The 10000-nt window shown below is 41.0% G+C and overlaps 1 protein-coding gene across 1 annotated transcript in view; it reads left to right on the top strand.

Moving 5' to 3' along the window:
* Positions 1-10000, top strand: part of ZEB2 (zinc finger E-box binding homeobox 2) — a 46491-nt gene that overhangs the window by 243 nt on the left and 36248 nt on the right. The gene's annotated exons all lie outside the window — the stretch shown is intronic.

The following is a 10000-nucleotide window of genomic DNA, read 5'->3' as shown; positions in this document are numbered from 1 at the left end:
TTTGATTTTTGAGCTCTTTGTGAGCGAGCACCCACCGCTCGGGCCGAGTTCGGGGGCTAGGGAGGGTGGAGGACGCTGAGGACTCGCTGCGCCGGCACCCGCCGCCGCTGGTGCTCACCATTGGAGGTGGCCAACCAGGGCTGGGAGCCTTTTGTTTTCTGATTTTTAGAAAAGTGACTGCTTTGCTGCTATCTCCGAGGCCAGAAGTTGGTTAAAGCATTCTTAGCTGGCCCAAAAATAAAATAAATAAATAAATAAAAAACCAGAAAGGAAAAGGAGCAGGAAGGGTTTGCTTATGTTTCTTTCCAATTGTGACAATCAGGTGAAGGCAATTTATAGAAGGAATTGGAGAAACCTAAGCTAAATTAAAAAAAAAAAAAAACAGAGTCTGTAATTAAATAAAAATGTATCTGCAATAAATAAACAAAAATCACTGAAGTTTTAAGGCAAATTGCACCAAGAAAAAATGCCTCTGTGATGAAAAGCAGCCTCATAAGTAATGCTCCCCAGTAAAATTTTTGGTCATTACCGAACCTCATGTCTAGGCTGGGAGCTTTGCTCTCATGAGCAGTCCATAGTCACCAGAGCCCCGCTGAAGCCAGACCTCTGCAGACCATGTCATCTCCCAGCGTAATGCTTCTTATGCAGAGCAACAGATATTATCTACCTGATGACATGTGAAAGTGTTAAGTACGTTGATATAGGTGAAACACTATATCTCATCAGGAGAGAGTAAAAGACATTTTGAATCACTGGATGCATATGTGTTTTGCAGCCATATGGGCTGCGCAGAAAAACCCTCTTATTATTTGTGCAGCGTGTGAGCATTTAGAAGTTGAAAACTCTTCACTGCAATTATTTTCCTTTCCAGAAAAAGGCCCACAACAGCACTGGTCTACCTTTAAAAGTATAACTTGTTTTATCAGTCTTAAATTATTTGGTGCCTTTGAAGAAAATGTTGCTGTTGTGCTTTTAAAAAATAATAAAAGTCATAGGATCCCTTTGAATTCGGAAAATGTTGGCGACATTGGCAGGAAAGACGTGAAGCATTTCAAAGTTCTGGTATGAAGAAAAAGATTCTGAATAAAACAATTTTATGTGATTTTGCAGGTGGTTTGAGCTATCATTTTATATGTACGTTTGTACCACTGCTCATTGGAATGTTCATATAATACTGACCTAATTATGCATAGAAAAAAGATAAGCCATTTACTTGATTCATTTCTTCTTTTTAAATCAAGAAAGGAACAAAAAGGCTCCTATTTTCTGAAAGAAATTGTTCGCTTTTATTGCAGAAAAGTAGCAGCTTGTGCAGAACTAGAACTGTAACAATTTTATATTCCAAAGGTTTTGTGTGTATTCGGTTAGTTACAGTAATTATACCCAATAACTGACAGCCAAAATCACGTAGGAGAAAGCAAAGGCTGTTTTCTCACACAGGCCCTGCTGCAGAACATCTGCTGAGAGATTTGCATATTAATTAACCCATATTAACTCTAATTATTCTGGGAAATTATCAAATAAATTGAATTTTCTAATTTTAACCTTTCTTTTACTTGACGCGTGTCGAGGCTGAGAGGACGCACCAGGCTATCTCACCTGGGCAATGAGCAAAGGCTCTTTTCTCCCCCGTTTGCTCCTTTAGACCTGGGGCAGCCTGGGGAGCTTTTGTGTTGCCTTGTGCTTTTTTGGCTCGGGCGCTTGGTAGGGTCTCGGTGCATTTGTTGTGCGGCGGCACATGTGTGCGCGCGAGCACAGATGGTGGATTTAGACAGGGGTGAGGAAAGGTGGTACCTCCGAACAGTTGAGCAAACCTTAAGTTTTTTTCTTTTCTTTCTTTCCCCCCCCCCGCCCCCCAGCCTGTTGTTTAGGCCTGAGCAAATAAATGGGAGTTTAATTCAATTAGAGCCTGGCTTTAGTCGGTGCCTCATGACAGAAATTATTCAATATTTTTCCCCTCGCATTGTTTGGTTTACACATCAGTGGCTCCCTCGCTTTTGTGCTCTGTTTGGAGTGGCCGTAATGCGTTGAGCTTTTGTGTCTGCCATGTCACCGTCCCTTTCACCGCTGCCTGGTTTTGTCAGGCGCGAGGTGCAACGATGCTATTTTGCGAACGGAAAGGTTTTCATGCGCCGGGGATGGGCAACGCGGCTAAACAAAGCGTCGCCCGCTTGCCCGCAACCGTGGCCGGCCACCGGCCGGAAGCCGGGGAGGCTCGAGGAGGGGGTTCGGCCCTTTCTCCCGAAACAGCCGTGGGTGCATCTTCACGGACCTCGGTGGTGTCTCTTGGAGGCCGGAGGCGCTGGAGAAGGTGTCCAAGGAGGCAGGCGCCGGCTGGGTGGCTGCATCCGAGACGCCATGAGAACCCCCCGGGCTCCCACAGCCGGCCCTGGCCGCCCTCCACCTCTGGTGGACACGGCCCGGTCCTCATTTCCACCGGAATGGTTGTCATCTCCTCCCCCAGGCCCTCTCCTCGGAGCGGTTCAGGTGCGCGCCGCCGTTGCCGTTGCCGTTATCCCCCCGGCGGGGCTCCTCTTTCCCATTACTTCTGCTGATGGGCTCGGAAGCGGCGGGTTACCTGGGTAGAGCGTTTGCAAGACACGAGATTTCCTGTTGACATCAGGAAACGCGAAATCAAGAGAAAAAAAGCCCGCCCGCTAGGCCTGCCACACGAGCAGGCAGGCATCCGAGCAGCGAGCGGTCCCATGGACGAGGCAGACCTGCAAAACGCACGGGAGCGTGGAGGGTTCTTCCCAGGCAAGCGTTTCCTTGGGAGGCCAGCTGCGAGTGCGTCAGGAGAAGGTAGGGTGAAAAGTGAAGGGCTTTCTCTCTAAACTTCTAACGGGACAGCGCTCGCCGCTGCTGAACGCAGATACCGGGTTGTTTCGGCTCCAAGCTGTGGGTTAAATGCAATATGAAAAATGAGTGAGTCAGAGGTAGAGCTATTAATCTTTGGGGCGGAGGAGGACTAAATGCCAGCAGATCCAAAACTTCTTAATAGAAATAGAGAGTCATTACAAAGTTGCCTTTTTTTATATTAGGGTATTACTCATTCAAGTTACAAAATGACCAGGCTCTGATTTCTGAACATTTGAATGTATTCCAGCATTTATTGACTTTGTACCTACTGCATGGCTATAAAGTTGAGCAACCTTTTCTGAGGAAGGTGATAGACACAATATCTATTTATGCAAGGACACATTTCCCTTTTCTTTATGTTCTGTTTATTCAAGGTTTTGTTTCCAAGGTCTTATTACTATAAAACTTAAAGCGAGACAAGGTCTGCCCTCATGTCAGATAACAACACCAAAACAATTCTGATGGTTCAGTAGCTTATTATTTCATACTTCCAGGTCTTAAATAAATTACAGTTATTTTCACATTCCTCCTGAATATCCTTCAGGCATGATAATAAGTGCATTTTTCTGAAAAGACTGTTAATATTTCTTTTCTTCTCGTTGATTTTAAATATTTTGTTGAATTGTCATGTACAATAATAATTAGAGGGGGTCTAGCTAAATTCCTTTCAGTGTGATGCTTATATTGTTTAGCTTCTTGACATATTTTTACTAATCATTGCAGAACTGTTGGCAAATAGGTTGTAAATTACATCGAAACACAGAAGTGCAGCACTAGTTTTAGCATCTTTTCTCCAGCATTCTTTTGCTGCAGTCTTGCAGATTCCTTTCCTTTTTCTTTCTTTTTTTTTTTCATTCAATCATCAAAGGCAATTATTGACTTGGGTTTTGAAGTGCAGATTATCAAGGTATTATTTCCTTAGAAGTGCAATACTGTAGATGCAGAAAACAAGACGACCTGAGTAATTTTCTAAAGAAGGGAAGTCTAAATGACTCAGTGAATGACAGAAATACATTTATTTTTTTTTCTTGCTGAAGCATCAGTATAATGCTTTTCACTATTTTTTTGTTCTTGTTTGCGTGGGTTAAATAAGGTAATCAACACCGTTGTAATTTTACTAGAGGGGAAGAAATCAATGTTTTGGGGTTTTGAGCTTTAATACGTAGTTACAGGAAAGTTAATAGGAAGTATTGCAGTCTGAGAATAAATGATTCCAGGGGACGTAAGGTCTGGCTGACTGATGTGCAGGACCAGATCCTGGTATGATCGAGAAGAATGAGATGAATTTGTATCAAAGTGCCACAGAAGAGGCAATGAATATTGTAATATGGAAGGAAGAAGTCGCAGAATTATTTTATTCTTTTCTCCTCCCAAGCTTACAATGGTGCTTCCAATAAAATACAGAACTTAGTACAATTTTTTTTTTCTATATACCCTGTCCTAACTTTAAATGTTAGAAACCACAAGCCAGGATGATCAGGAGCATACTGCAGCTCTAAACTGTCCAGGCCCTCCTAGTTAGCACTGTGGCACGGTTTCTAGTGTACAACCCTGTATTCCCAGGCTTCAGTTCAATTCCCAAGCACTCTTGCCTGAAACCTTGAGGTCAGAAGAAATGAAAATGTGCTAGTTATTTATTTTGGTAGGAATATATCTGTTACTACAGGACTTCTTTCTAGTAAGTGGTTCCCACCTAGGGAAATTACAAGCACTACTACAGCTTAAGTTTTGCACTGATAGGGATTCATCTTACAGATTCAAATGATGCTGATCTCTGGTGTCATTCGGTTCCATTTACAAAGACTCCTTCCATGCGCTTTAGGTAATCTGCATGTTCCTTTTGTACAAAAAGCGTGTTATGTGACATGTCATAACTCTTCTTAGCAGTTGTGTAGATGTTATGACTCGTGGACTCAATGGTCTACGGTTTGAACACTGTCTGTAAAGATAGATTTACATAACACACAATGATAGCCTTGAAGAATAAGTCTCATTTGACAATCTCAAGTGATTTCAGGAAATATTTACTGGATTTTTTTTTTTAACAAAAAACTCTTAAACCTACAATATTTGAGTGATTCTATCTTTCTGCCTGCCTGCCTGCCTATCTAATATATAGTAGACATGTAGCAACAGTTTCTGCCATTGTGTTAGTAATGGATTTAACTTCCTCTTGTTTGAGAATGAAGGACAAGTTGACTCGCTTGACAAGAACATATAAACTACTCATCCACAACCACTCAGCTACCATCCCAGCTTTTCTTGACCAGATAAAGAAGTGTTGCTTTCTTGATCTAGATTTACTTGGTGTGCGGAAGGGCTGATTTTTTCTTTACTTCTATTTTTTTCTACAAAATATATCCTGCGTGAATAACATTAGGGCAATTTTGTTTTTAACTATGAAGTCCACTACCCAGAGGCTTTCCTCTCGGTTACTACCACTTCTCTCATAAAGGTGGGAATTTGAAAGGATCTGCTGCATATCATGGTCTACAACTGGAGGAGAATTATTCTGCTGACAGTTAAAAACTTTTAAACTCTTCCAAGGAAATGGTGGGAGAGCTGGGTTGCTGAGAAGTAATGAAGTTCAGCTGTTGTAGCTCTGCCTAGGAGTGACAGCACCGTGCAAGCTGTATCTCAGGTCCTTCACAGCAAAAGGGCAAATTCCCAACAGGTTGATAGATACATAGGGAGCGTAATGGCAATTTACTGTCTTCCAGAAGCTGTTGTGCCCATATATTTCAAAAGAAAATTTGCTTTGCTGGTAAAGATGTACTATAGCAGGACTACCACTTTTCTCAGGAGTCTTCGAGAATGGGAAACTCTGTATTCCATAGAAAATTCCAAACACAATGTGTGGGCCTCAGAAACATATTTTTCTTTAGTTCCTATCTTTTCTTTCTACATAAAAGGCTAAAAATAATAATGAAAATAATAAAAGAATCTTTGGAACAAAAGATAATAGACAAAGATATACAGTTCCAGCTCCTCTTTCATTTCCTCTTTCCCTCATCATCAGTCAATGCAGTGGGGAAGGAGAACTATCAGACTTGGAACTGTTCTAGTCTGGAAGAAGCTTTGATTTTTTTTCCCCTACTACAGTTCTTAGACATACTGTATAAGAGTTATCACTACTGTTTGCAAACAGCTAGGTAAAAGGAAAGGGGATAAAATATTCACCTCCAAAGCCAACACCAAATGAGCAGCTATATTTCTCTTTCAAGGACATCATCAAAAGTTGTGGAGGCAAAGCCATCCACTGCAAACCATGACACTGTATAGATTTTAAGGTAATAAAGCTAACATAACTGCCAGTCACCAAACTGAAACTGCGGTAGCCTTTTTAACTAAAGAGGTAGGATTTTTTTTTTTTTTTTTTTTCTGAAGAGGCGGCTTCTTCAAAGACCCTATTGATGGGAAGGTAGAAGGAGACCTGACATCATTTTGGATTCTTCCCAGCCTACCTTCAGGCATGTCTTTCTACTGCTTATTTCATGGAGGCAGGCAAGTCTTAGTGTGACAATTTAAAAAATATGAAGCCCCTGGGCTATTATGAATTTCTGTCCCTAGAGAGAAACACAAGACAAATCTGACATACTAGAGGACTCAGAGGAATGTTCTATTTTCTATTATTTTGAGAAGGTCAGGTTGAGACTGAAGACAATATTGTTGCTGATGTGGGTTTCCTGGGCTCATCAGGTTTTACAAGGGGTAGACTATAATTGAACTGTAGTACTTGTGGGAATTTCAGGAATATGAGGAAACAAGGAAAAAGGTAGGATGACAGTGAGAAGAAACAAAGAGAAGTGATGGAGGATATATTGGCGGATGCCAATGGACAGCTTGGATGAGTCTGTAGATGACGTGTTTTCCAGACAGAACAACGGCATCCAAACTGCTAATCAGTGAACAGAATTGGCCACATCTTTTCACTGTAAATCTTATATTCTTCTGTGTTATCCATAGCCAAATTTTTCAGTGAGTCAAAAAAAGGACCAAATTCTGTAGTTAGCTGGAATATTTTCACTGAAGTCAGTGAGGCTGCATTGGTCTGTGAGAGCAAAAGCAATGTAATATATTCAAACATGCAGATATGAAAATACCCATGTTCTCTCCTATATCAACCCAAAATACATTTTTTGAATTAGTCACTCTGCAGCCAGATCCATTTTGTTTTCTAGTTCTACCAAATCTAGAGCATGGGAATAAACACATGGGTTTTGAAAAGTGAAAAAAGATTATTTTATGCCTATTCATCAGGAGCAGGACTCAGCTTCAAAAAAGTGGCACCAAACATAGGAGAGTCCATCGCTGGAGCTCAGAAATGATTTTCACTCATCTTTTCTTGTTCACTTGTCTCCTCAGTCCTCAGAAGCACTAGACTATTCTTCTGTTTTTTAGCTATATCAGATAACTCTAAGAACAGCCCTGTACTTTCCTCTGCTTTTAAAGAAAGAGAAAAAATGAAGATTGGGGCAGGGAAAGCATGAAGGTATTAAACTACATTATTAAGGGGAGAATTTTCTGCCACCATTTGATTCCTCATAAGATAACGTAGTCATAATTTCTTAAGATTTACTCACAAGATGTGTCCCTAAATACTTAACAGTCATCAAAATCAGGTTGAGGTCACAGTTAAGCAACAAACAAATCTTCTTAAACATTCTGAACATTAGAGTCATATCAATTCCATACTCATTTCAAGCAGAACAGAAGGTATACGGTGTTCCTCCAGGCTATGCTCTTGTTTCTCATGTGAACAAACTCTATAATCTACCAAGAGAAAAGGCTATTTTGAAGGATAAATAAATAATTATTTACATTTCTAAAAGCATTCAGCCGTGCTCTTAATGCTATAGAACCACTTAAAAATATGTAATCAACAGAGAACTTCTGGTCTGGGAATCTACTTTAGGTGATTTAATCGGCACCCTTCAGATACATAGGAAGACAAATATCCTGCTGGTCATCAACATCTACAACTAGCCTATCACTTCAGTGCAGGGACTGCCATAAGAATAATAGAGATTGGTTGACCCCACAACTGCCAAAATAAATGTCTCCCCATCAGGATATATAAACCTTGATGAATCCCATTGTCATTAGTGGGAACATGGAAACAAACACTTCCTGAAGAAAGAGAGCCAAGAGCCCTACCAGCGTGTAGTGTATCTCATCTGACAATGTGTCTTTGATAATGGCCTTGAGACTTTGTAGTAGTTTTAGCTAACTATTATCATTTCTAAAATTACGTATAAATAAGAAAACCTGAAAGTAATTTGCTTACATGACTTAAAAGGGCTCCTTGTTATTGGGGCTCAAAAGAGTATCACAATATCTTCTTGAAGTCTTTAGTGGTTTAAGTATTTCAACTAAATGCATATTCCAAGGTGCTTGGTGGCAAGCTGGCAGGGTCAGACAAAGGACTGATTATCCGTGCTGTGTTGGGCTTCAGCAGTGAGCAACTCTTGAAGTCTGCAATTCAGATTTCCTTAGTTTTGCTGCCTTCTAATATTACATCTCATGGACAGTTGAGATGCTATCTTCTGACAAAATTTGGTCTCTCAAATCCTAGATCTCCCCATTTATGAAGCTTACATGTACATGTCTGGTACATCATGTCTGGTAGAACTACCATTCCCACACCGCTTATGGTTACCTGAGAAATTTCTGAAATTAAGTGTATTTTTATTATCAATGTGCCTTCCCTGAAACAATTTTTTCTGGTGGGAAAAGAGTGGGTGTACCTTAAGCTTCCTGTTCTATCACTTGTATCGTCCTCATTTCTCTTAGGACGAGAGACACCCATTAGTAATAGAACAGAGGAGATAAAAATCACAACAAAAAAAAGCAGGTAAGGCATTTTCTATTTGGCGTCTGTAGATGACAACAGCAAGGAAATGCAAGAGTAATGCTATTACTTCATTCTTAGATCATATCATTTATACTTAATGTGCTGCATAGTGTTGTGACCATTACAGGATTCTGCTGTCTGCTGAGTAAGAAGCCATACAAAAAGTGCTTTCCCATCTACATGCAGAATTTGCACATATGTGTGTCCTTTTGCCGTAAATCCTTTGTACATACTGAGTCGTCATACTTGAGCATGGCTTGGGACTGTCCAAGAACTGGCTGGAAGAAACCAGTTTCTTCTGTCATGTCCTCAGGCTCGAACAGGCTGCAGGAGGCTCCTAAGGCTTCTCCTGTGGTTTGTCCTCTGCTCTTCCCACCAGCCACTCCTCCCCCCGGGCTTTTTGCATGCAGATAACTTATAATGAGTATGGTATTCTGCACATGGTGAGCATGGGGGGCAAAATCTCCGTTCAAACTCCAGAAACACATGCAGAAATCATGCAGCAGAAGTGAACCATAACTGGTCCAGGGTTTCTAGAGTTTTCACCCTCTGTGCATGAGAAGGGCATGTCTTTATACTCGGGTGGATACTTTCATTTTCAGCTCACTTGGCAAATTAATTTCAAGCTTTGGAGCAACCGTTTACTCTAATTTTAGAAAAGAGAAAGCTGAGGCTGAGAGATTAAGGCCTGCATTTTGAAAAATACCAGGAAGGGATATGCACTGAGGCCTGGACAACTAACGCACCTAGGATTGCTGGGCATTTCTCGAAAGGTTGACCCAGGTGCCTCGGCCGAGGCGATGCAGAACGGGTCAGGGCAGAAGGAAGTCCGGAGGTGCCACACACTGTTTTCCGTCCTTCGTTCTGCAGGGAATTGTTTGCATAAATTCCTTGCAGATCAGGGAGAAAATTGATCCCCTAGTTTTCAGTTCCCTTCTTTTACTGGTTGTCACAACCTTAACAGTTCTTGACATCAATGGGAGTTACATTGTGGATTGGGGGCAGTGTTTGGCCCTTAAGCGTAGTTTTTGCATGTTAATACATTAACAACTGATGTCTTATTTGTTCAGTAACTGACAGAATAATGTACAGAAAGCACGTAACTATGAAAAGGGGCTAGTTAGGTAATGTTGAGCAGACCATCTTCAAGACAACGCTGCAACCACTGTATTTCAAATGTCAGGCTAATTATTATCAACATTTAAATGTTATTATGGGCCATTTTTAATAGTGGAATTTTTCAGCAGGTATCGTTATGGGAAGAAGAAAATGTCACGTAGTTCTGCT

The sequence above is a fragment of the Apteryx rowi genome, unplaced genomic scaffold (assembly GCF_003343035.1).
Source record: "Apteryx rowi isolate R43461 unplaced genomic scaffold, aptRow1 scaffold_8, whole genome shotgun sequence".
Lineage (NCBI taxonomy): Eukaryota > Metazoa > Chordata > Aves > Apterygiformes > Apterygidae > Apteryx > Apteryx rowi.
This window is presented reverse-complemented; position numbering and strand designations above follow the sequence as displayed.